This window comes from Stegostoma tigrinum, chromosome 44, assembly GCF_030684315.1.
Source record: "Stegostoma tigrinum isolate sSteTig4 chromosome 44, sSteTig4.hap1, whole genome shotgun sequence".
NCBI classification, from domain to species: domain Eukaryota; kingdom Metazoa; phylum Chordata; class Chondrichthyes; order Orectolobiformes; family Stegostomatidae; genus Stegostoma; species Stegostoma tigrinum.
Window position 1 is genome coordinate 2,414,073 of NC_081397.1, and position 26,822 is coordinate 2,440,894.

Here is a 26,822-nt window from a genome sequence, read left to right on the forward strand (position 1 = left end):
TGGGACCTGAATATCATTGGCTAAGCCTATCACAGATTGCTCATCATGAATTCCCCTTGATGGTGCCCTGTCTTCCGCATGCAGCCCATGAGAATGTAATGTACCTGCAATGTTGGCAGTAAGAGAGATTTTGACCAGTGACGCTGAAGAAATGGCTGATATATTTCCAAGTGAGCATGGTGAGCGGCTCGGGGGGGACTTGCAGGGGCTTGGTGTTCCCACATACCTGCAGCCCTTGTCCACCCAGATTGAAGTGGACATGTGTTAGGAAGGTGACATTATGCACTGCATCTTGTAGACAGGGTCGCTGCAGCTGATCATTGTTGGTGGTGAAGGAAGTGGATGTTAGTGGATGTGGTGCCAACCAAGTGGGCTGCTTTGCCCCTGGATGGTGCTGAGCTTCTCAATTGCTGTTGGAGCTGCATTCATCCAGACAAGTGGGGAGTATTCCATCACACTCTTGCTTTGCACCTTGTTGATGACGAACAAATTTTGGGGGGTCCAGAGGTGAGTTATTTGCACCAGAATTCCCAGCCTCTGACCTGTCTTGTAGTAACTATTTTGATATGGTGAGCCCAGTGCAATTTCTGGTAAATTGTAACCCCCCCAGGGTATTAATAATAGGGGACTCAGTGATGGTTATACCATCAAATGTCAAGGGGCAAAGTTTAGATTCTCTCTCAAAGGTAATCCCCAGTATGTTGATACTGGGGGAATTCAGTGATGGGAGCGCCATTGAACATCAAGGGGGTGCTGGTGAGATTCTATCATGATGGTAACCCCCTGGATGTTGATAGTGTGGGGATTGGGGAGAGAAATAGTGACGGTAACATCACTGACTGTTAAGGGGGCGCAGTTGGATGATATACCATTTGGCTATCCATAGTTCACACAAATCTTTCAAAGTGTAGATTTTACAACAGCCTGAGACTGTTCACCTTGGCAGAAATGTAAAATCTTGTTCAATTTATTTCTCCTTTCCATCCATTATTATACTGTCAATGAAGATGACATCTGAAAAACAAAATAGACAAATTCAGCACCTGATCTTTTATTTCCTATTTGGCTTTGTTTTGTTCCAGTTCCTGTTGACAGGGTTTTCCTCATCCTCCGAGCCAATAAAATGGAGGTTCCAGTTGGGAGTCATCTTGATCAACAGCGTGTGTTAAGCCAAGGTACAGGACCCTACTTTCAGTGGTACTTCCAACAGAAAGCCTTAAACAATGCCAGCCAGAATTACAACTTTCGCTCGGACAGGAGAGAGCTGGCAATTGAATCCTTCCAGGCCCATCTCCAAGGTTGATACTAGTGTGTCGTGATCAATAGGGGTCCTGGTGGAATGATATTTAATGTGACCAGTAATTCCATCAACCTCATGGTTCCAGGTAACCTGTTCTTCATCATTGATCTGTGCTCATTCTTCACTGGGATCTGGTTGAAGACTTGACTTGAACCCTTGGAAAAATGGCTGGAGAAACTCATCTGCTCTGGCAGCATCTGTGGAGGCAGAGAGACAGTAACAGAGTTAATGTTACTGGTTATAAATACAGAAAATGCTGGAAAAGAATTCACTGGGTCTCACGGTATCTGTGGAGAGAGTGAGAAACATCCTTCATCGATAAGGGAGAGGATTAAAGATCAGGAACAGGGATGTCACGGTCATCTTGCTGCCATTACACAGCACACCATGCAGTATTGTATGTGCAGTTTGGGGTCTCCTTCTCTGAGGAAGAATGCTCTCACTATGGAAAGTGTGCAGTGAGGGTTTCCCAGCCTGATTCCTGGGATGGTAGGACTAATGGATGAAGGGGGGCTGGATCAGTGAAGCGGGGAGATCTCATCGCAACCTATGAAATCCTAACAGGACCGACGGGAATGCTGTTCTCAATAACTGGGAGTCTGCAAACAGGAAGTCATAGTCTAATTGAAATGGGGCAGGACTGAGATGAGGAGAAACGTCTTTACCCAGAGAGTGGGAAGCCTGTGAACAGGCTGCCTCAGAAAGTGGTTGGGGCCAGAACATGAAATGTTGTGCAGGAGGGAGTTGTATAGATTTTTTTATGGGCTAAGGGGAGAGAATACAGGGGGACAGGGGACTGAGTTGGATGATCAGCAAAGATCCTATGGAATGGGCACAGCAGGCTGGAAGGCTGACTGGCCGACTCCTGAAGCTATTTTTGATGTTTCTCTCTGAATGACCCAGTTGCCACTGAGAGCTTGATATATAGTGGTGGGAAAAATGAGGGACAACAATGTCTAATCGACAATTTAGGGAGACTAGTGCAGAATGATCTTTTGAATTTTGCACCAAATAGTCTGAGTTGGATTGGAGGGATTTTGTGAATGAGACAGGATGCACAGAAACAATGATGTCGCTGCGATGCTGAGGGTTTTGAGGGGAATTTTACAGACATGAGAGTTTCACTCCAAATGGATGTGTGCTGGGAGGGGGGGGTGGGGTTCAGGGCAACAGGGAACACTGGTGTTGGCATTTGGTGAATGATTGATGTTATTGACAGAAAATCCCTCTCTGAACCCAGCACAAGCACATGGCGCCGAGATGGCAGCACTCATTGTCCCACTGTTTCTGATCCTTTCTCTCGCATTGCTTCCCATCAAACTCCAGAACAGGAAACAAGATGGGTGAGACACTCCGGCAGATAATCGGTGATCGTTCTTCAGTCACAGCTCAATGTGGGTTTCAAAGTAACATTGCTCGTTTGTATTTGAGAGTGGGAAGCCTGTGAACAGGCTGCTTCAGAAAGTGGTTGGAGACAGTGAACGTGTGCAAGTGGGAGTATAACTGAAAGTCAGTGTGTATATGTGTGAGAGAGGCACACTCTTAGTGACACACACTTGCTCACAGACAAGATCTCTCTCTCTCTCACACACTCACCCACACATACTCACAGGCACTACATCCACTCGCTTCCAATCCCGCCATCACTGACATTCAGCAGCAGCAGTGTGTACCATCAATAAGATGCACTGGAGAGCTTCACCCGAGATGCGGAGACAGCACCTTCCATCTCATGGCCATTATCATCTACAAGGCCAAGTGCAGCAGATGCACAGGAACACTACCTGCTACAAATCCTGCTCTGAGCCTCTCCCCATCCTGGCTTTAAAATACATCAGTCATTTGTTCAGTGTCTCTGGGTCAGTAAATCCTGGAACTCCCTCCCTAAGGGCATCGTGCATCTACACACAGCACACAGACCGCAGCGGTTCAAGAAGTCAGCTCCCTCGACCTTCTCAAGGGGTCAAGTAGGGACAGGGGAAATAAATGCTCGGCCCAGCCGGTGATGTCCATGTGCCACGAGTGAATGTACTTTGTGAGGGTGTGAGCAGGCTGAATGAGCAGCAGATGGAATCACAAGGGAAGACAGACAAAGTAATGTGTTGTGTTTGAAAGATTGGTCAGCACAGATGTAAACTAAAGGGTAAAATTTGAATTATTGCTACCTGCACATCAGTCAAGGAAACCAAATTTATTTGCAAACAGGTGAAGCCAAATATTTACAGTAAAACATTCCCATGTTTTCTCTCTCTCTCAGTTTTTCCAGCTGATTCTTCCAGCAGATCCCGGCAGCAGAGGTAATTTAGTGAGGTGTTTAGCGACTTGTAACAGCTTTCAAAAACAGTCCAAATGGGGTGAAAATTGCTGTGGGGTGCATACCCAACAATTTTACATGGTGGCAAATATACTATTGTGTCCGACTCATTTGCAAATTGAAAGCAAAACAGATCAAATTGAGGACACCTTCCATCTGACACTGAAATGTGTGGCTCAGTCACATCAATGATGGGGTTATCCATTGCAGTTAGAAGAATTGAAAAAGGCAACTTACCATCTGAACGGGAGAGAAAATTAATAATTTGTTCGTGCAGATGGATCTGAATGTCCTTGTGCATGAATCTCAGAAATCTAGCATGCTGCTCCGGCAAGTAATAAGAAAGTCATTTATTGCTAAAGGCATGGAGTATAAACGTAGGGAAGTGTTGCTTCAACCGCACAATGAAGTGGAGGTGCTGGTGTTCGACTGGAGTGGACAATGTCAAAGGTCACATGACACCGGGTTAGCGCCCAACAGATTTATTTGGAAACACAAGCTTTAGGAGAAGCACACAGATACAGGATTTGTGGCATAGAGATGAAAATATCATTTAAAGGTATTGAGTGGAGAGTCGAATAATAAGTCTCTGCAGGTGATCAAAAGTGTTGACAGTATTACTTCTAATATTAAGTCAGCAACACACACCGCCCCCCCGCCCCGATCTTCAGGTACGCATCTTCCAAGGTGGCCTTCGAGATACACAACAAAGCAGAATCACCGCAGCAGAAACTGCCAGCCAAGATCCCTACCCATGAAGACGGCCTCAACCGTGTTCTTGGGCTCATGGCAGGCTACGTGTGACCCCACCCGCCGGTCTGTATTTGTAAAACGTTATTCGCTGTCCTGTTCTGACACCACCAGCTTGATAAATTAGTATGATCTCTCTACCTCCATTAGTTTATACAGTTTTAGTTTACTTATTACTTTGGTTAAACCCTTGGTATGTGAATCTTGCACCTGTCATGTTATCCCATTCATTTGTTTGCAACACCATCATATTTTTAAGTTCTCGTAATTATCTCACTGCCTCATTTTATCAGATTTTAGCTCATCCCTTTGCTTGTTATTCAGCTGCTGACATCCTCTGAATGCTCTGAAACTATTCATCACCTGAAGTGACTGATTATTTGAGACTCCTACAAATTCTGTCTATGTGCCTCTCCATCGCTTCACCTGACAAAGGGGCAGTGTGGTAAAATCTTGTGATTTTAAATAAACTAATTCGACTCTAACCTGGTGTTGTGTGACTTCTCAAAGGGACAAGGCATTGGGATTTCTGCATCCGGAGCACTGTATAGTCCTTTGGTCCACTGACATGAGGAGGAAAGCAGTTGCATTGGAGAGAGTTCACAGCAGTTTCACTGGATTGATGACAAAATGAAATGTGAGCTTTGTGAGGAGAGACGGGTACAATTTTGGTTTCTTTACATGAGGGCGGCTGTAGTTGTATTGGAGGCAGTTCAAAGGAGATTCACTCGATTATTTCCAAAAATGACTGGTTTGCCTTAGTAGAGAGATTGAGCAGTTTCTCTGGAGTTTAGAAGAATGAGAAGAGATTAAATTGAGGGATAGAAGATGCCCAAGGGGAGAATTGAAAAAATAGATGGAGAGGAGATGTCTCTTCATGTGAGGCAATCTAGAACAAGAGAGTCATTGCTTCAGGAGCAAGTGGTGCGGCAGATCAAAAGCAGAAGTGAGAACAAACGGCTTCTCTCAAAGGGGGAGAAGATTGTGAATTGTTGTCGCAAGGAGAATTGAGACTTGCTTGGGAAACAATCTGAAAATACTTCCTTCCAAACGAGGTGATGGGAAATTGAGCTGAGGATGTGAGTGAAGGCAGATGCACAAGAAACTTCGATTATGCAGAGATTGGGCGAAGTCGACTGAATGGTGAGTGTGTGAATCTGTGAACTACCAATACTACAATATCATGTATTAGTCATTGTTCACACTGGTATTTATCCAATTGGGAAGACTGACAGAAACAAATCTTCTTTCTGTATGTGATGGAGAGAGTTTGGGTTGTTTTCTTTCAGGCAGAGAAGGTTGTTGAGGAAGGCGGAAATGACAGAGATGTGTAAAATGGGTAGTTTTGTAGAACAGAGACTGATGGGTTCAGGCACATAATTCATTGCAGACAGAGTCACAGGTTGACAGGGTGGTGGGGAATGCATTGAGCGCGCTTGCCATCATTGCTCAGACATTGTGTACAGGAGTTCTGACATCATGTTGTGGTTGTACACAACGTTGTTCAGGCCTCTTCTGGAGTACTGTGTCCTGTTCTGGTTGTCATGTTCCACTACGGACATTGTTAATCTGGAGAGGGTTCAGAAAAAGATGTATCAGGATGTTGGTGGGAATGGAAGGGGTGAGTTAAAGAGAGAGGTGGCATAGGCTGGGACTATTTTCACCACAGCACAGGAGGTTGAAGGGTGACCTGATCCAGGTTCATAAAATATCAAGGGTATGGATAAGGAGAATGGCAGGTGCCTTTTCTCCAGGTTGGGGCAGTTTAAAACTCGGGTTCTTCTAAAAGTGAGAGGACAAAGATTAACAAAAATCATAAGGGACAATTTTTGTTTTACACAGAGAGCAGTTCATGCAGGTAATGGACTTCCAGAGGAAGTGGTGGATGTGGGTACAGGACAGCATTTAAAAGACATTTGGGAAAGTACATGAATTGGAAAGGTTTGGAGGGATATAGGCCAAACACAGGCAGGTGTGACTAGTTTAGTTTGGGAACATGGTCAGCAAGGACAAGTTGGACTGAAGGTCGGTTTCAGTGACTCACTTACGAAGGACATGGGCAGGGGCAGGGGGGGGTGATAGGAAGCAGCTGTTCCCCTCAGATGGGGGGTCAATGACAAAGGAAGAGGGGGCAACATTTTAAGGTGAAAAGTAAGAGGCATAGAAGGGGATTTGAGGACTGTTTGTCCCATAGGGCGGTGAGGATCTGGAGAGTATGAAAATAAAACATCTGGAAGTATTTCAATCTGTCGTTGCGCCAGTGCATGAAAATGACACTTCGTAACTACAGATTCTTCCTGATTTATGAATGTTGAATATTCGTACAAAACAAGTCAGGAGTACGTAATTCATTTCCTTGAGGCTGGTCTGCCATATACCTGCCTTTAGCGTTTATTCCCTAAATAGATTAGCTGAACAAAAGAATTCTCTCTCTCTCAGATTGAAAATTAACAACCGATCCAGCATCTGCTGTTGTTTGTGGGAGCGAGTTCCAAACCTCTCCCACCCTTTGTGTGTGGAAGAGCTTCCTGACATCTTTCCTGAACAGTCTGGCCCTAATTCTCAGGCTACGCTGTCCGTAGGTCCAGAAACCCCAGCCAGTGGAAATAGTTTCTATTTCACCACACAGTCTTTTCCTGATAATATCTTTGATCAGGCCACCCCCTAACCTTCTAAATATGACATAACCCCTGAAGTCCAGGTATCATTCTTGTAAACCTACAATGTTCTCCCTCCAAGGCCAATCTACTCTTCCTGAAGTGTGGTGCCCAGACCTGCTTCAAGTGGGGTCTAACCAGGGTGTTGTACAAGTGCAGCATAACTCTGTGTCCTTGTACTCCAATCCTCTGGATAGAAAGGCCAGCATTCCATTAGCTTTCTTCAGTCAATGAATATCAGATTTAAAAAGAATCACAGAAATGTTTGGGGAAACTCATCAAGGACAGATATTATTTGCCACTTGACTGACTGTTTGCTGTTGATAACAGCTCTCTGTCTCTTCTATTGACCCTTTACTGATGAGCTGTGCTAGAGCTGAGTACTGTTCAGTAAAGAACACAGGGACACAGGATGGTAAACATTTGTTTTGTTCACAAACCTCAATATTCGAGAGCAATGGAGCAAAGCCAGAGAAATATTATTAAACTGTGTAAAAACAAAGGCTTTCCATTTGTCTGAGGGAGGTTGCTTGAGATGGATATGGCTCAACTTGTAAATTGTAGGGGAGACGCTGGTGTCCCCCGAAGGAAGGTAACACAGTATTGATATTTTATGAAATAGAAGGTACCGCAGATGCTGGAGGATCTGAAATAAAGGTGTAGGAGCTGGATGAACACAGCAGGCCAAGCAGCATCAGAGGAGCAGGAAAGCTGATGTTTCGGGCCTCAACTCTTCTGAAGAAAAAAAAGGGTCTGAAGATGTGTCTCAGCTTGAAATGTCAGCTTTCCTGCTCCTCTGATGCTGCTTGGCCTGCTGTGTTCATCCAGCTCTAGACCTTGATATTTCACGATTTCATACCTTTGGAGGTGATATGGTTAGAAGCTGCCCTGATTGAGCCATTCCAAGAATCTCAGTCACAAGTGAGGAGTGTGAAGGAATACTCCCCAATTGCCTGATGGGTGCAGCTCCAACAATACTTGAGAAGCTTGACACCATCCAAGGACAAAGGAGCCAGCCCCTGCTTATTGGCACCACATCCACAAGCCACCACTCCCTCCACCACTGACACTCAGTAGCAGCAGTGTGTACCTCCAGCAAGATGCACTGCAGAAATTCACCAAAGACCCTGCAGACAGCACTTTCCAGACCCATAACCATATCCATCTAGAGGGGCAGCAGATATATGGGGACCATTGGCCCCTGCAAGTTCCCCTCTGAGCCACTCACCATCTTGATTTGGGAATAGATCAGCCACTGCTTCAGTGTTACTCGGTCAAAATTCTGGAATTCCCTCCTGAAGGGCATTGAGAGGCTACCAACAGCAGGTGGGCTGCAGAGGTTCAATAAGGCAACTCACCACCACCTTCTCAAGGGGGCCATTGTGGACGGGCTGGGTGATAAATGTGGGAAATGCCCATGCCAGATGATTGAATAAAATACTTTAACTTCCCAGGCCTGTACCTTCCATTTCCCTATTGTTAGCTTGTTCTGGGATGGTTGGTGCACACTTTGTACCAAATGTTGACGCAAAATATCCCTGGAATTCATTGGACATCTCGTTATTTCCATTGTCAATTTCTCAGACTCAGCGTTGTTGAGTCACCTGCTCTGTGACCTGCTGTGAGAAATGTCTGCACATTGCCAACAGCTTCGGTTTATATTAGAACATAGAACAGTACAGCACAGAACAGGCCCTTCAGCCCACAATGTTGTGCCGACCATTGATCCTCATGTATGCACCATCAAATTTCTGTGACCATATACATGTCCAGCAGTCTCTTAAATGACCCCAATGACCTTGCTTCCACAACTGCTGCTGGCAACGCATTCCATGCTCTCACAACTCTCTGCGTAAAGAACCTGCCTCTGACATCCCCTCTATACTTTCCACCAACCAGCTTAAAACTATGACCCCTCGTAGTAGCCATTTCTGCCCTGGGAAATAGTCTCTGGCTATCAACTCTATCTATGCCTCTCATTATCTTGTATACCTCAATTAGGTCCCCTCTCCTCCTCCTTTTCTCCAATGAAAAGAGACCGAGCTCAGTCAACCTCTCTTCATAAGATAAGCCCTCCAGTCCAGGAAGCATCCTGGTAAACCTCCTCTGAACCCTCTCCAAAGCATCCACATCTTTCCTATAATACGGCGACCAGAACTGGACGCAGTATTCCAAGTGCGGTCTAACCAAAGTTTTATAGAGCTGCAACAAGATCTCACGACTCTTAAACTCAATCCCCCTGTTAATGAAAGCCAAAACACCATATGCTTTCTTAACAACCCTGTCCACTTGGGTGGCCATTTTAAGGGATCTCTGTATCTGCACACCAAGATCCCTCTGTTCCTCCACGCTGCCAAGAATCCTATCCTTAATCCTGTACTCAGCTTTCAAATTCGACCTTCCAAAATGCATCACCTCGCATTTATCCAGGTTGAACTCCATCTGCCACCTCTCAGCCCATCTCTGCATCCTGTCAATGTCCCGCTGCAGCCTACAACAGCCCTCTACACTGTCAACGACACCTCCGACCTTTGTGTCGTCTGCAAACTTGCTGACCCATCCTTCAATCCCCTCATCCAAGTCATTAATAAAAATTACAAACAGTAGAGGCCCAAGGACAGAGCCCTGTGGAATTCCACTCACCACTGACTTCCAGGCAGAATATTTTCCTTCTACTACCACTCGCTGTCTTCTGTTGGCCAGCCAATTCTGTATCCAAGCAGCTAAGTTCCCCTGTATCCCATTCCTCCTGACCTTCTGAATGAGCCTACCATGGGGAACCTTATCAAATGCCTTACTGAAGTCCATATACACCACATCCACAGCTCGACCCTCATCAATTTTTCTAGTCACATCCTCAAAAAACTCGATAAGGTTTATAAGGCATGACCTACCCCTCACAAAGCTGTGCTGACTGTATTTGATCAAGCCATGCTCTTCCAGATGGTCATAAATCTTATCCCTCAGAATCCTTTCTAACACCTTGCAGATGACAGACGTGAGACTTACCGGTGTATAATTGCCGGGGATTTCCCTATTTCCTTTCTTGAAGAGAGGAATTACATTTGCCTCTCTCCAGTCCTCAGGTACGACTCCAGTGGAGAGCGAGGATGCAAAGATCTTCGCAAGTGGCGAAGCAATTGCATTTCTCGCTTCCCAAAGCAGCCGAGGACAAATCTGATCCGGGCCTGGCGACTTGTCAATCTTAATGTTTGACAAAATTTTCAGCACATCAGCTTCCTCTATCTCTATCCATTCCAACATGCACACCTGCTCTTCAAAGGTTTCATTCACTACAAACTTCGTTTCTTTCGTAAAGACAGAAGCAAAAAACTCATTTAGGGCTTCCCCTACCTCCTCAGGCTCCACACACAAGTTCCCTATGCTATCCCTGATCGGCCCTACTCTTTCTTTGACCATTCTCTTATTCCTCACGGAAGTGTAAAATGCCTTTGTGTTTTCCCGGATTCCTTCTGCCAAGCCTTTCTCGTGCCCCCTCCTGGCTCTCCTCAGACCATTTTTGAGCTCCTTCCTTGCCTGCATGTAATCCTCTCTAGCTGAACTTGACCCCAGCTTCCTCCACCTTATGTAAGCTACCTTCTTCCTTTTCACTAGAAGCTCCACCGCTCTCGTCATCCAAGGTTCCTTAATCTTACCCCTTCTTGCCTGTCTCAGAGGGACATATTTACTCATCACTCCCAACAACTGTTCCTTAAACCGTCTCCACATGTCTATAGTTCCCTTACCATGGAACAACTGCTCCCAGTCCATGCTTCCTAACTCATGTCTATATATATTCCTGCCGGGTTGGCTCTCTGACCTTAATTATCTCTCCGTCTTTAATCTGGAGGCGGTCTTTGCTGTCATTTTAAAATTCTGTTCTCTAACCCTTCAATTCCCTTTGCTTATTGTTTCTGATTATAGATGATAGCAAGCTGGATGGTGGTTTGGTGTACTCGGCCATCACTATCCCAAAGCCAAGAATCACTGGTAAAGGATACATTATCTATTTTTATGACATTTCTGGCTCCGTGAAAGTGGAGATTTTCTCTGGTTCATCTCGACCCTCAGAAAACCCAGCCACTTTTAATATCACTGCTTTCCTCTTGCTTAAAGCCTGGAACAAAGACCTGCCCAAGCTACTCAAATCTTTTTACGTGATTTGAATTTACTAATCACGATAGTGTTTGCAATTCACCAAAAGCATTGTCAAATTCCATCAATGCCAACTAAATTGACAACAGGGTAACGGGAATTGGAAGAGGGAAACAGACACTGATGGCTAACTGCGATATTGTTCATCTTGTTTTGAGGGGACACCTAAAGTTTGGGCACTGTTTACTACCCCAATACAACAGCGTAATATATGAGAGTGGCCCCTTCTGGCCTTAGTCACTGGGGCCATTCGCTCTGGGTCCAGCATCGTTCTCATGGGGAGCTTTGTCATTTGCTGTTTCTTTGATGACAGGAAGTTCGGTGGAGGGACAGGTAATGGTGAGGAAGCAGAGAGGCTGCAGAAGGGCATGGGCAGGCTTGGAAAGTGGGCAAAGAAATTGCAATGGAATACAATGGGGGAAAGTGTGGGGTTATGCGCTTGGGTAGGAATGGAGGCATTGACTGTTTTCCAAATGGGGAAGGTTTCGGAAATCTAAAGCACAAAGAGACATGGAGTCCCAGTTCAGGGCTCTCTTAAATTTAACATGCAAGTTCATTTGGCAGTTAACATAATACCAGCATTCATTTCAAGACGGCTAGAATACAACAGCAGAGACGTAGTGCTGAGGTTGTATAAGGCTCTGGTCAGACCGTACTTGGAATACCGTGTGCAGCCTTGGGCCCTGTATCTCAGGAAGGATTGCTGGCCTTGGAGGGGGATCCAGAGGAGATTTACAAGATCCCAGAGATGAAGGACTTGTCTGATGAGGAGTGGTTGAGAACTGTGTGTCTGTACTCAAAGGAGATTCAAAGGATGAGGATAATCTGATTGAAACTTAGGGAATATTGAGAGGCCAGAATGGAGATGAGGACATGAGGGGCACAGCCTCAGAGTGAAGGGATGACCTTTTCGAACTGAGATGAGCAGGAATTTCCTCAGCCAGAAGGTGATGAATCTGTGGAACTCATTGCCACAGAGGGTTGTGGAAAAGGGATTCGTAAAGGGATCAACTACCAGGGGAAGAAGGTAAGAGAGTATGGTTTAGATACATATCAGCCATAATTTGATGACGAAGCAGTCTCGATGGGCCAAATGGCCCAATGCTGCTCTGCTATTATGTGGTTCATAGATTCACTCTTACTGAGTGACCTGGAGGGGATCACACACTTTTGAACCTCAGAATAAGAGTGTTCTGTCCACATACTGTGTAGCACCCATGCTAAAATGCGCTCAGGTAACTGAATGACCAATACAACTTAAGGGCTAGCAGGAGGAGACCATTCAGCCTCTTGGGAGTCGGCGGCCCCATTCATTGTGGCACGGCTGACCCCATCTTGGACTCAGATCCAGTTTCCTGCCCCCACTCCCTTTCACCCATCATTGATTAAAAATATATCTGTCTCTTCCTCCAATTTGTTCCGTTGCCAACATCCCTCACACACAAGGGAACAGCAGTGTGTACACACAGCACAGCAAATCCCCCAGATTCACATCCCTCTCTCCCTTGGAGAGCAGCCATTCCTCCTTACCTCTGTTTTCAATCTGTCCCACCACCTTCTCTTGAAATGTTGACCTGTTGTTCCAGATTGACCCACATGAGCAAACATTCTCTTTCCTTCTCCTTCCCATCTTATATCCCTCAATTAGATCCCCTCTCATTCTTCTAAACTCCATAGATTATAAGGTGAAACTGCTCAATCTCTCTTCATAAGACCTTCCCCTTACCTCAAAAATGAAATGGAAAAAATCACCTTATATCTAGATAGTATCGTGAATGTAGAACAAATATCTCAAAGTGAGCTAGTCACAGTGTTGAAGAGGTCTACAGCACAAAAAGAAAAATAGCCCACTGAGTCTGTACCAGTCAAAAACAACCACTTCATTATTCTCTAATTCCATTTCCCCAGCACCCAGCCCATTGCCAACGCATCCCAAGTGCACATCAAAATCCTTCTTCAATGTGATGAGGGTTTCTGCCTCTCCCATCTTCACAAGTAGCAAGTTGCAGAGGCACCACCAGCCTCTGGATGAATGTGTGAGTGATAATGGGAACTGGAGATGCTGGAGAATCCAAGATAATAAAATGTAAGGCTGGATGAACACAGGAGGCCCAGCAGCATCTCAGGAGCACACAAGCTGACGTTTCAGGCCTAGACCCTTCATCAGAGAGGGGGATGGGGTGAGGGTTCTGGAATAAATAGGGAGAGATGGGGAGGCGGACCGAAGATGGAGAGAAAAGGTAGGTGGAGAGGAGAGTATAGGTGGGGAGGTAGGGAGGGGGTAGGTCAGTCCAGGGAAGACGGACAGGTCAAGGAGGTGGGATGAGGTTAGTAGGTAGGAGATGGAGGTGCGGCTTGGGGTGGTAGGAAGGGATGGGTGAAAGGAAGAACAGGTTAGGGAGGCAGAGACAGGTTGGACTGGTTTTGGGATGCAGTGGGTGGAGGGGAAGAGCTGGGCTGGTTGTGTGGTGCAGTGGGGGGAGGGGACGAACTGGGCTGGTTTTGGGATGCGGTGGGGGAAGCTGGTAAAGTCCACATTGATACCATTGGGCTGCAGGGTTCCCAAGCGGAATATGAGTTGCTGTTTAGGCAACCTTCGGGTGACATCACTGTGGCACTGCAGGAGGCCCATGATGGACATGTCGTCTGAGGAATGGGAGGGGTAGTGGAAATGGTTCACAACTGGGAGGTGCAGTTGTTTATTGCGAACCGAGCGGAGGTGTTCTGCAAAGCGGTCCCCAAGCCTTCGCTTGGTTTCCACCAATGTAGAGGAAGACACACCGGGTACCGGTGGATGCAGTATACCACATTGGCAGATGTGCAGGTGAACCTCTGCTTAATGTGGAAAGTCATCTTGGGGCCTGGGATAGGGGTGAGGGATGAGGTGTGGGGGTAAGTGTAGCATTTTCTGCGGTTGCAGGGGAAGGTGCCAGGTGTGGTGGGGTTGGAGGGCAGTGTGGAGCGAACAAGGGAGTCACGGAGAGAGTGGTCTCTCCAGAAAGCAGACAGGGGTGGGGATGGAAAAATGTCTTGGGTGGTGGGGTCGGATTGTAGATGACAGAAGTGTCGGAGGGTGATGCGTTGTATCCGGAGGTTGGTGGGGTGGTGTGTGAGAACGAGGGGGATCCTCTTTGGGCGGTTGTGGCGGGGGCGGGGTGTGAGGGTTGTGTTGCATTCCGCATGCAGATGGCCTTAAGGCCCTCTGCTTCTTCCTGTCCCGCAGGCCCGACCAGTCCCCCTCCACCGACACCCTCATCCGCCTAGCTGAACTCGTCCTCACCCTCAACAACTTCTCTTTTGATTCCTCCCACTTCCTACAGACTAAGGGGGTGGCCATGGGCACCCGCATGGGACCCAGCTATGCCTGCCTCTTTGTAGGTTACGTGGAACAGTCACTCTTCCGCACCTGCACAGGCCCCAAACCCAACCTCTTCCTCCGTTACATTGATGACTGTATCGGCGCCGCCTCTTGCTCCCCAGAGGAGCTCGAACAGTTCATCCACTTCACCAACACCTTCCACCCCAACCTTCAGTTCACCTGGGCCATCTCCAGTGCATCCCTCACATTCCTGGATCTCTCAGTCTCCATCTCAGGCAACCAGTTTGTAACTGATGTCCATTTCAAGCCCACCGACTCCCACAGCTGCCTAGAATACACCTCCTCCCACCCACCCTCCTGCAGCAATGCAACAATTCCATCCCCTATTCCCAATTCCTCCACCTCCGCTGCATCTGCTCCCACGATGAGGCATTCCACGCCCACACATCCCAGATGTCCAAGATCTTCAAGGACCACAACTTTCCCCCCACAGTGTTCGAGAACGCCCTTGACCGCGTCTCCTGCATTTCCCGCAGCACATCCCTCACACCCCGCCCCCGCCACAACCGCCCAAAGAGGATCCCCCTCGTTCTCACACACCACCCCACCAACCTCCGGATACAACGCATCATCCTCCGACACTTCTGCCATCTACAATCCGACCCCACCACCCAAGACATTTTTCCATCCCCACCCCTGTCTGCTTTCCGGAGAGACCACTCTCTCCATGACTCCCTTGTTCGCTCCACACTGCCCTCCAACCCCACCACACCCGGCACCTTCCCCTGCAACCACAGGAAATGCTACACTTGCCCCCACACCTCCTCCCTCACCCCTATCCCAGGCCCCAAGATGACTTTCCACATTAAGCAGAGGTTCACCTGCACATCAGCTAATGTGGTATACTGCATCCACCGGTACCCGGTGTGGCCTCCTCTACATTGGGGAAACCAAGCGGAGGCTTGGGGTCCACTTTGGAGAACACCTCTGCTCTGTTCGCAATAAACAACTGCACCTCCCAGTCGCAAACCATTTCCACTTCCCCTCCCATTCTTTAGATGACATGTCCATCATGGGCCTCCTGCAGTGCCACAATGATGCCACCCAAAGGTTGCAGGAACAGCAACTCATATTCCGCTTGGGAACCCTGCAGCCCAATGGTATCAATGTGGACTTCACCAGCTTCAAAATCTCCCCTTCTCCCACCGCATCCCCAAACCAGCCCAGTTCGTCCCCTACCCCCACTGCACCACACAACCAGCCCAGCTCTTCCCCTCCACCCACTGCATCCCAAAACCAGTCCAACTTGTTTCTGCCTCCCTAACCTGTTCTTGCTCTCACCCATCCCTTCCTCCCACCCCAAGCCGCACCTCCATCTCCTACCTACTAACCTCATCCCACCTCCTTGACCTGTCCGTCTTCCCTGGACTGACCTATCCCCTCCCTACCTCCCCACCTATACTCTCCTCTCCACCTATCTTCTTTTCTCTCCATCTTCGGTTTGCCTCCCCCTCTCTCCCTATTTATTCCAGAACCCTCACCCCATCCCCCTCTCTGATGAAGGGTCTAGGCCCGAAACGTCAGCTTGAGTGCTCCTGAGATGCTGCTGGGCCTGCTGTGTTCATCCAGCCTCACATTCTATTAGCCTCTGGATGGAAGTGTTTTCCCTCATTGGTCCCTCCATCAAGGAGGAAAAGTTTCTTCCTGCTTACACAATCTATGGTCCCTCATCATTTGATACATCCCTATCATGTCCAGCCTCTCAATCTCCTCTGCTCTAAAGATAACAACCCTGATCTCTCCAATCTCTCTCCATCACTGACACTCTCCAGCATCTAAGGCAACATCCTGGTAAGTCTGCCTCTACACCCTCTCCCAGTGCTTTTAGATACATTCTGTCATTAAAGTGTCCTTCATTTACACGTCACTGTGATATTGCATCAGGTGGGAAACACTCAAGTTATTTTGCAGTGAAAAAGCTGGCAGATAATTTTTAATCAGCAAAGTTACGTTTTAGCAGGTGGTTAATGTCGAGTCACTGTTGTCTCATTGCAGAGAAAGAGAGAGAGAGAGAGAGAGAGAGAGAGAGAGAGAGAGAGAGAGAGAGAGAGTGAGAGAGAGACAGCAACAACTGTTTTGCTGTTTAACCTGTTGGTCACCACATCTAAGGCAAAGGGGAACGATCATTCACAGCAATCTCTACCAGTGCAGGAACTGAACCCCGCGCTTTCAGCACGACCAGACAATCAAGCCCTACATGGCAAAAACATTGGTGGCTCAGTGGTTAGCACTGCTGCCTCATATTGTCTGTGTGTTTCCGCCAGGTGCTCCAGGCTTCTCCCATTGGTCTAAACGTGTGCAGGTTCGGTGGATTGGTCATGCTAAATTGCTCATAGTGTCCAGGGGTGTGTAGATTAGGGAGATTAATCATGGGAAATGCATGGTTACGGGACAGGGTAGCAGCGCAGGTCTGGGTGGGATTTTCCTTGTAGTTTAGTAGAGACTTGATGGGCCAATGGCCTACTTCTACACTGTGGGGAATCCACTACTGTCAATGTTTAGCTCAGCAGTGTGGGTCAAGTTATTCTGATCTGAGCACTGCACTTTGATGAGATTCACTTTCAATTTCTAAACTAATGGGGAGGTAATTTTGTCAGATGTCCAAGGGGTACTCTGAGGACTTGAATTTGAACCTTGCTGTGGCAGGTGATGGATTTTGAATTCAACTTTAAACAAAGCAGATCTGGAGTTGAGATTTTAATGATGAACATTGTCAGGAACAAAGAACCATCTGGTTCACTTGTGAAGACTAACATGAGAAGGCATTTCTTCTCTAAGGGAGCTAGGAATCTTTGGAACTTCTTGCCACAGCGAACATGTGTATTTGTTGCATTGGGGGGAGGCAGATGTAAGGCTGGGATTGATAGATTCTTGATCAGCCAGGGAATCAAAGGAAAGGGCAGGAAAGTGGACACGAGGAATGGTGGATCAGCCACAGTCCAACAGAATGCAGGCTCGAGGGGCTGAATGGCCTCTTTCCATTCCTGTCTTTGATGGTCCTTTTCGGAGCGAAATCTGCCGTTCTTACCTGGTCCACTCTGCACTTTACTCTTATCACTTTGCGGACACCTCATTCACTTGCTCGGCATGAAGGCAATCTGTCGGCGGACATTCTGAGATTGGCATCCATTGCCACCTTGGCAGAGCTGGCCACGCCCTGTTCAGAGTACAGAGAAATAACATTCATCATCGTCAGTTTTCGGCTTGTTCCAATGGTGTGCGTTTCTCAGAGGAATTGGTCTGTGTAATAACCCCAGATGTTCACAGCTCATCCTGTACACTCTCACTGTCTTCCAGATAAAGTGTTATTCTCACCACCCAGCCCCTCTGTCCCCCACGCTCACTGTCTGCCCCCTCTGTGCCTGTGCGCTCACCACCCACCTCCTCTGAATATCCAGCTTGTAGACTTGACACAGAAATGGTTCATCCAGTTTAATGTTGATCAGCGAGAGGTTATCTGCTTTGGGAGCAAAACCAGGAAAACAAATTGTTATCCAAAAGGTGACAGATAGGGATGCGGGGGCGCAATTAGACCTGGGAGTACCTCGTACACCAGTCACTGACAGTGAGCATTGCAGCAGCAGCAGACGGTGAAGAAGGCAACAGGACGGTGGCCTTCATAGCGAGAGGGTTCGAGTCCAGGAGCAGGGCTGTCTTGCTGCAATTGTACAGGGAGAGACCACGTCCTGCAGTATTGTATGTGCAGTTTGGGGTCTCCATCTCTGAGGAAGGATGCCGTGGCTATGGAGGGAATGCAGCCGAGGTTTCCCAGACTGATTCCTGGGATGGCAGGACTGATGGATAAGGAGAGGCTGGATCGATTAGCATTATATTCACTGGGGTTTGGAAGAATGTGGGGTCATCTCATAGAAATCTATAAAATTTTAACAGGACTAAACAGTGGTAAACACAGATGTTGCTGATGGCCAGAGTAGGGGGCGAGGGTGCGTGAGTCCAGAATCAGGCAGTCACAGGCTAAAGGAGACGGGAAGGACTGAGATGGGGACAAATGTCTTCACCCAGCGGGATTCTCTGCCACACAAAGTGGTCAGGGCCAGAGCAGTGAATGCTGTTCAAGTAGTTGCATGGAGTTCTTCGGGGCGAAATGTCTTGTACAGCCACATAATAACATCCCAACTGCTACACTCAGTGTTAGAACTGAAAAAAGACAAGTGTTCCAAACTTGCTATCCACCCGTGACTCCACTTAATGGAACTATGTGTCTGGACCCCTCGATCCCTCTGTTTGACAACACTCCCCAGGGCCCTAGCCCCTGCACTGGTTTGGCTCACCAAAGATGCAACACCTCCATATTTGTCTAAATTAAACTCCACCCGCTAGTCCTCAGCCCATTGGCCCAGTTGATCAAGTTCCTGTTGTACTCTGAGATAATCACCTTCACTGTCCACGAGGCCAACAATTTTGCTCCTGCTCCTCATTTACTACGTTTCTGTATTGCCCTATTTTCAGGCTGATCAACCAGACCTGCGTCAGGTTTCTGCAGCTGACAAATGGCTAAGCTTTGTTGCCATTCTCTCAGCCAGACATCAATTCCAAAGATGAACTTGCCTTGAGAAACCATCTGAATAACTGTCTCACACATAACTCTGAGAGAGCCAATTTCTCCTGCTGTAGCATGATCTGACCCTTGATGGCAGGGATTTGAGATTTTGTGCTGTCCATTCCCAGCTTGAGTATCCATTTGATCTCCTGGTCAGTGGGTCAGGGCAGATAAGCCAATGAATTGAATCTACTCTGCATTTATTTTTTTTTAATTGTGGTGAGCTGGAAATAATTCTAGGCAGGATTGTTCTCCAGCTCTATCTAAATTAGCCTCTAAGTTCATCATTTTCAAACATACATCCAGCTCTCTTTTCATACCTCATATGGAATCCACCTCCACCACTCTCCCAGGCAGCACATTCCAAATCCGAACAACGTTCCGAGTAAAGATGTTTCTCCTCATCTCACTCCTAGCTGTCTTGGTGACAATCTTGAAATTGTGACCCTTGGTTACTGACATAGTGGAAACAGAGTATTGAACTTCACTCTCTCAAAATTCTTCATAATTGTGAACACGTCCATAAAGTTTCCTTTTAATCTTCTCTGCTCCAAGGGGAATGAGCCTGATTTCATTAATCTTTCCATGTAAGTAAAATCTTTCATTCCTGCTGTCATTCTCGTAATCTCCTTTGGACCCTCCCCAGAGGCTTCTTCCTTAAGTAAGGTGCCCAGAACTGAGAACAAACACAGTCTGAGCAATGTGGTCTTAGCAATGACTTGTAGAGATGTAGCATTACTTCCTTGTTTTGAGACTCAATGTCTCTATTTTTAAACTCAAAGATCCTTTGAAACTGCTTCACAACTGTTTCAACTTGCCTGGCCACCTTCAGAGAATAATGCACATGAACCCCAAGATCTCTCTGCTCAATACTCCCCTCAAAGCTGTACCCTTAAGCTTGTATTGTCTCTCTGTGTTTTTATGAGCAAAATGCACAAGCTCATATTTTTTCTGCATTGAAATATATCTGCCAGGTCTCTGCCCATTTGGCCAACTTGTCAATGTACCTGTGAAGTCACTCAGTGTCATCCTCACAATTCACTCTTCTCCCTGGCTTAGTATCAACTGCACATTTAGAGATTTTATCCTCAACACCCAACTCCAAATCATTTATATATAATCAATACAGTTATCAATACATACCTGCCAGTTTCACCAAAGTCAATGGGTGAGTATATTTACCAGTCTGTTCTTGTTAGTTTCTGCACTGTGAATTAACAGAGGTTACCCTGTCTCTGTCAGTTTCTGCTGCGTAAGCATGAGTATAGTTACCAATGTATGCCTCTCTGTTTCTGTCTTGCAATTTGTAAATGTTCTTATCAAAATATACCTCTCAGTTCCTGCTTGGTGAACGTGAGTGCTGTTACCAATATGTGTCTGTGAATTTCTGCTCTGTGAATAGGAGAGTCTAGTTATCAGACTGTCCTTATCACTTTATGCTCTGTGAAACTGGGAATGTAGTTATCATTATGACTGTCAGTTTTAGCTTTGTCAGTGAGAATGTAGTTTTTAATCTCTCCCTGATAGTTACTGCAGTGTGAATGCCTGACTGAAATTAGCAGAAACCAAAAGAGACTGATAACTATAAACACATATTTACATTGTAGTAAATGTGTCATCATCATCGGTTTGTGTGCTTCTTCGATATGCACAAATGGGTTTAGTTATTGATCTGTACATGTCAGTTTCTCCTCGTTTATCAAAATGGCTTAGTTCTCTGAAAGCCAGTACTATTCTCTGTAACTGCATGATTCACACTGTGACAGTTATTGTTAGGATGTTGAGGCTGCATCTTAATCTCTTCTGCATTGCGTGATTTATGAGTTGAGTGTCAGTCCATGTGGTAGTTGAGGGGATGGAGAAGTTGAGGACATGGGGTGATAACAGGAGGGGAACTGCTTTATTCTGAGAACCATTCTGATGAATGGTCACACATTTCTGATATGGTTAGAGAATGTGAGATCTGTGGCATCACTAATATAGAACATAGAACATAGAACAGTACAGCACAGAACAGGCCCTTCAGCCCACAATGGTGTGCCGACCATTCATCCTCATGGATGCACCCTCAAATTTCTGTGACCATATGCATGTCCAGCAGTCTCTTAAATGACCCCAAATGACCTTGCTTCCACAACTGCTGCTGGCAACGCATTCCATGCTCTCACAACTCTCTGTGTAAAGAACCCGCCTCTGACATCACCTCTATACTTTCCACCAACCAGCTTAAAACTATGACCCCTCATGCTAGCCATTTCTGCCCTGGGAAATAGTCTCTGGCTATCAACTCTATCTATGCCTCTCACTATCTTGTATACCTCAATTAGGTCCCCTCTCCTCCTCCTTTTCTCCAATGAAAAGAGACCGAGCTCAGTCAACCTCTCTTTATAAGATAAGCCCTCCAGTCCAGGAAGCATCCTGGTAAACCTCCTCTGAACCCTCTCCAAAGCATCCACATCTTTCCTATAATACGGCGACCAGAACTGGACGCAGTATTCCAAGTGCGGTCTAACCAAAGTTTTATAGAGCTGCAACAAGATCTCACGACTCTTAAACTCAATCCCCCTGTTAATGAAAGCCAAAACACCATATGCTTTCTTAACAACCCTGTCCACTTGGGTGGCCATTTTAAGGGATCTATGTATCTGCACACCAAGATCCCTCTGTTCCTCCACACTGCCAAGAATCCTATCCTTGGTCCTGTACTCAGCTTTCAAATTCGACCTTCCAAAATGCATTACCTCGCATTTATCCAGGTTGAACTCCATCTGCCACCTCTCAGCCCATCTCTGCATCCTGTCAATGTCCCGCTGCAGCCTACAGCAGCCCTCTATACTGTCAACGACACCTCCGACCTTTGTATCGTCTGCAAACTTGCTGACCCTTCCTTCAATCCCCTCATCCAAGTCATTAATAAAAATTACGAGCAGTAGAGGCCTAAGGGCAGAGCCCTGTGGAACCCCACTCACCACTGACTTCCAGGCAGAATATTTTCCTTCTACTACTACTCGCTGTCTTCTGTTGGCCAGCTAATTCTATATCCAAGCAGCTAAGTTCCCCTGTATCCCATTCCTCCTGACCTTCTGAATGAGCCTACCAATACAACTGCTCGTTTCTCACCGAAATCAGAATCACAGATATGGTACAGCACAGAGGTATACAAAATGAACAGAGGTAGAGATAGAGGAGTGGAGTTAGCTTTGACGAGGGGTCATGGTTTTAAAGTGAAAGGAGGTAGATATCGGGGAGACGTCAGAGGTAGGTTCTTTGCTCAATGTGTACCTGTCAGTTATTACTCTGTGAATTTGTATCTAATAATAATATTCTTCATGTCAGTATTTGCAACATAAATGTGTGAGCATATGTCTCCACCACTCCCTGTCAGTTAGTAGTTATCAATTATCAACCTGTACCTGTCAGTTTCTGGGTTTTGAATGGGAAATGAATTTCTCATTCTCTCCTAGTCAGTTTATGCTGTGTAAATGGGCAAGAAAAATGATCAGTCCTTGCCTGTCAGTTTCTGCTGTTTGAATACGAATGTCATGATAAAACTGTACCCATCAGTTCCTGCCATGTGAATGTGAGTTTTAACATCAGCTTTCTTTTGTCTGTTTCTGGAATGTCAACGAGTCGTCGTAGATATCAATCTGTACCTGTCAGTTTTTACTGTTGTGTATCAATGTGCCTTGATTCTCTGGAAATCAGTAATATTCTCTTTGACTGAGAGATACATTCTGATATAGCTATTAGGGTGTCCAGACAGGCTATTAATCTCTTCTGCATTTTGTGACTTCTGCATTTACTGTCAGTTGGCAGGATCTAGGAAGGGTCATAGAAGTGGGGCTGCTTTCCTCTGAGAACCACTCTGAATCAGTAACACGTTTTCTAGTTTGCGTGCTGAGTGTGGGTTTTCTATACCGGACGTCCCGAATGCTGGTTCTGTGTGTCAGTACGGGATCTTTTTTCTGGGTTCTGTAGTATCAATGAGATATTTAGATTCATTTTCTGTTGGACATTTTTAGTGCTCTTTCATTAAAGAGAGTTATGTTCTGCACCTATCTGTCTATTTCTACATTATATATTTATACTAATACTCTAAACAACAGAATGTCATTTCCTTCATCACCAGGATCAGAATCAGGATGAGGTGCAGTGCAGAAGTAGACCATTCTGCCCATTGTGCTTGCACTGGGACATTCTATTCTGCATACTAGTTTCCAGTAGTTGGTGAGAACGTGAGCTTCTTCCACTCACTCCTCGTGTCTATCTGGTAGTGCCAACTTGACATTAATTCTGTAGTTATCAGCCTTTGAATAGCTGGAATGCCAGCTTTGCGATGTCTGCAACAGTCTCAGGTACTGTATATGGATTTCATTCTCCTTTCCTGTTCATTTGTGGTTTTGTATCTGAATGCAGCATAAACTCTGCAGATATTCACTGACCCTGTATGATTGAGGGATTAATTTTGCACTGACATTTGTCCTTACCAGTGAGGCTTAATTTCGTTGCATTCAATCTCAGTTTTTTTCTTTTAATTTGAGTGCACAGTGGACTTTGTCAATCATAACTAGACAATGTAACAAATAAACATCGAACACCAAATCTCCTCTCTGTTGTGATTGGTGAGTTTGTGCATCAGTTTACATTTGTCCATATCTGGAAATCTGTGTAAGGATAAATTTCATTGTCTTCCTTTCGTCATTCAATGGCTGGCTGTGAGCGAGTTTTCTTGCATGCTCCTCGTCAATATATCTTTAAAGACTGTTACTGATTTATGTCACACTGACTGTTTCTGTATGTCTCCTTGTGTTTCTAGCTCATGTCATGTCATCATCTGATACTCCTCATAAGGTGTGATTCATGTACTGTAAAACAGCTTTTTCATACATTGACTCTTGCAGAAACATGTCCACTCTTTCTCAGTCTCTTGACCAGAATGTCAGCATGGATGAAGTGAGTTTTCATCAGTACTTTATTCAGTCTCTGGTATTATCTGTTAATCTGCTTCTCATTATTTGTCGTTGTATTTCACAGTGCATGAGTATCTTTTTAAAATGAACACATCACTTTCAGAAGTTGCAGGAGTGTGTTTGATTTTTCTAATCTCTACTGCTCAACATGAATGAGTCTTCATCTAATCCACTCAGTGTCAGGGCCTAAAAGTGAAGGCATTTCTCACTTTGTCAGTCTCTGATTGTGCGTTTATTCTAGATTGGTCAGTCCCTGGTCTGAACGTGCATTCCAAATTTTGCTCATGTGACTGGCATCCAACAGAAAAGAACATGGAAACTAACATGAGTGTACTAGGGAAGGTCGAGAGTAACTTCAAACCCTTTGTAGAAATTTGAAAACAAAATGAAAGGAGATGTACAATGTTTCTTGTTGGACTGAAGGAAAAATTAAAAGCAATGTTAAATCCTGTAAGGTGAAGAAATGGAGAATAATGTTGCCATAAGGGTGAGGACAGCAGTTCCTCTGCAGCCTCGATACATTCATAGAAATAGAATGCTGACTGATTGGGTTTAGTGTTGTTAGCTGTTTTTCATTGGCGCAGACCCAAAGGGCCTTTTTCTGTGCTGCAGACTTCGATAACTTGAGGTTGTTTGGGGAGATCACTTTGAATGTACCATTTTCTGTGATTTGCAGCGTATACAGAACGTTTGGTTGTTCCATATTGCAACATGCACCTTTGGACAGTGAGAGTGTGTGTGTGTGAGTCAGAGGGTTAGAATTATTCCACAAAGAATTAATTCTGTCCTTCTCATTTACTGATAAGCTTCATAAAAACGTGTTTCATCCAAGTTAGTAACTCTTGTCCTCTCAGTGAGCAGTTTCTTCCCATTTCTGCACTGAACTGAGGTATGGCTGTTGCCACTATGTTACAGCATGATCTATTTGTTTGTCTTGATTTGAAGTTTGAAAATGCCCTTAGTCAGTGCAGATTTAATGCTGTTCCCGAGTGTCTGTTCCAGATGACCGTTCAGTCTATCAATCTTCAAAACCGGTGTCAATGTCAATGGGCTACATACCTGCTGATTGTTAGAAGCAGCTAGTCACACATGGCTTTCTACCGAGGAAATATGATAACATCCAGGTCCTTCCAGTATTTGCCTGGAGGAAGAGAGAATACACGCTTCCTGTAAAACCCTGAAAATGTGAGATAGTAGGAACGGCGGATGCTGGAGAATCCGAGATAACAAGGCGGAGAGCTGGACGAACATAGCAGGACAAGCAGCTTGGCTGCTGTCTTCATCCAGTTCTACACCTTGTTATACAGAAAGTCTGGCAATATTTCCACTGTTGACGGCACAATATCTAAAAACAGCGTGAAACAGAAGCTAATCGATGAATTTCCATCAGTGCTGAGAGGATAAAAAATACCACAAGACTGACCCCCAGCAGCTTCTTGCCGCTGTGTCTCCCTCAGCAGGCCCACACACAGCCCGAGAAAGGCCTCTCTCTCCCCGCCCCCAGGCCGCTCTCTCTCCAAGTTCCGGGGCCAGTTCCTGCCCCGCTCGGCCTCTTACCAACAGCCCCCGGTTCTCCCTGAACTGAGCCCGAATCAATGCCGCTCTCGGAGCCCCCCTCTGTGTCCCAGACTCACATCTCGATACGCTGCCGGAAGGAGCCTGCTGCTCCCTCGCTTCCCTGGGCGCTGGTCTCTCCATTGCGGTCTGTTTCAAACAAACCTCTTCCACTCACTGAGCAAATGCCCCTCAATGACAGCGCAGAGGGAGGGCCTCACGCATGCGCTGCTCTGGGTTGTGTGTGACAAAGGGACAGGGCAGTGCAATGTGTCTGGTGGGATGCTGTTCAGAGGGTCGGTGTGGGCTTTTAGTTGGTCTGAATTGTCTGTTTCCACACTCTAGGGATTGTATGATGATTCTATGAAGTTTGCTGCAAATTAGGTGCATAAATGTGAACTATATGCTAATGTTTTGATCTGCTCATATAAACTACTTTCCTGTTTTCATATAGAATAAACGTTAGACTATAATTTTGAATGCTCCGGTTTCCTCCCACAGTCCAAAGGTGTGCAAACTAGGCGGGTTGGCTGTGCTAAATTGCCCGTGGTGCCCAGGGATGTTTAGGTTAGGTGGGTTAAGCACGAGATATAAAGGGTAGAGGAATAGGTCTGGGTCTGCTCTTCAGAGGGGCGATGGGGACTTGTTGGACCAAATGGCCTGGAGGGGTTTTGTGTGTGGCAGCATCTTCAAAGGAAAAAGAAACAAAATTAACATTCTGGATCCCGTGACCTTTACGCAAAACTGATGGTGGCCGGGGAAACGTCAGTTTATATCCAGAAGCAAAAGGAGAGTGTGATGGGGTTTGGAATAAATGATAGGATAGAGCCTAACAGAGAGAAGAACATTTGGTCAGAGTTGTTGACGATCAGGCTGGGAGGTTAAATAGTAGTTAATGGGGACTATTAGTGACTGACAGTAGGTGGTGGATAATGGCAGGGTATGTGGTAACAAGGCATTGTGAGGGGTAGAGTTTGGGCACAAAAATTATTCATCTCGATATTAAGTCTGGAGGGCTGCAGGGTCCCCAAGTGGAAGATGAGGTGTTGTTCTTCTAGCTTGTGTTGAGCTTCAATGGAACTCTACAGAAAGACAGAGATGTTGGACTGGGAACGAGGTGGTGTATTAAAGTGTCAGGCAACAGGAATTTCAAGGTCTTTTTTGCAAGCAGTACATAGATGC

The 26,822-nt window shown here is 46.0% G+C and overlaps 1 long non-coding RNA gene across 2 annotated transcripts; it reads right to left on the bottom strand.

Annotated features, from left to right (window-relative positions):
* Positions 1 to 1,027: 1,027 nt before the first annotated feature.
* On the bottom strand, positions 1,028 to 25,829 carry LOC132206850 (uncharacterized). 2 transcript variants are annotated; one of them, XR_009443205.1, is made up of 4 exons: positions 25,721 to 25,829; positions 25,146 to 25,227; positions 17,584 to 17,712; positions 1,028 to 1,497 (listed from the first exon to the last, which is right to left on the bottom strand). It is a non-coding gene; the product is annotated as an uncharacterized LOC132206850 (long non-coding RNA). The 2 variants fall into 2 exon arrangements; XR_009443204.1 differs by lacking the exon at positions 25,721 to 25,829 and adding an exon at positions 25,510 to 25,581.
* Positions 25,830 to 26,822: the final 993 nt, after the last annotated feature.